At 41.5% G+C, this 410-nt stretch overlaps 1 protein-coding gene across 5 annotated transcripts in view; it reads left to right on the forward strand.

Moving 5' to 3' along the window:
- The window catches only part of LOC107703869 (tubulin epsilon chain-like), a 44,867-nt gene that overhangs the window by 32,499 nt on the left and 11,958 nt on the right, over positions 1-410 (forward strand). The window lies entirely within an intron of this gene.

The following is a 410-nucleotide window of genomic DNA, read 5'->3' on the forward strand; positions in this document are numbered from 1 at the left end:
GGAGGGACGGTAAATTTGACATCGTTCTCTCTTCTGACTGCCGTTATCAGTCTCTCTCAATTTTTTTCCTTTTACTGAAAGTCATGGAAACACTATTGTGGAGTTTTTCTTTTGCTATTTGAGCAACTGGGAATGCAAAAAATATATTTGTGGTGCTCTCCCATTCACTGCTCTTCAAGTTTACCGAACTATGACGACTTCCGCTGCTGAGAAACCCGGAAATGTGAAAAAGGTCCATTGAGACTACATCTTTCTGCGAACCTTCAATGCGGCAGAAGTTTTTCTGAACTCTTCCCCAGATGTGTAGCTTGATGCAATCCTGTTTTTGAGATCTATAGGCAGTTCTTTTGACCTCAGGGCTTGAAACACATTTTCAGCTGTTAGACCTTTTATTGAGAGGTGTGTGCCTT

Source organism: Sinocyclocheilus anshuiensis, unplaced genomic scaffold, assembly GCF_001515605.1.
Source record: "Sinocyclocheilus anshuiensis isolate Anshui unplaced genomic scaffold, SAMN03320099.WGS_v1.1 scaffold2504, whole genome shotgun sequence".
Lineage (NCBI taxonomy): Eukaryota > Metazoa > Chordata > Actinopteri > Cypriniformes > Cyprinidae > Sinocyclocheilus > Sinocyclocheilus anshuiensis.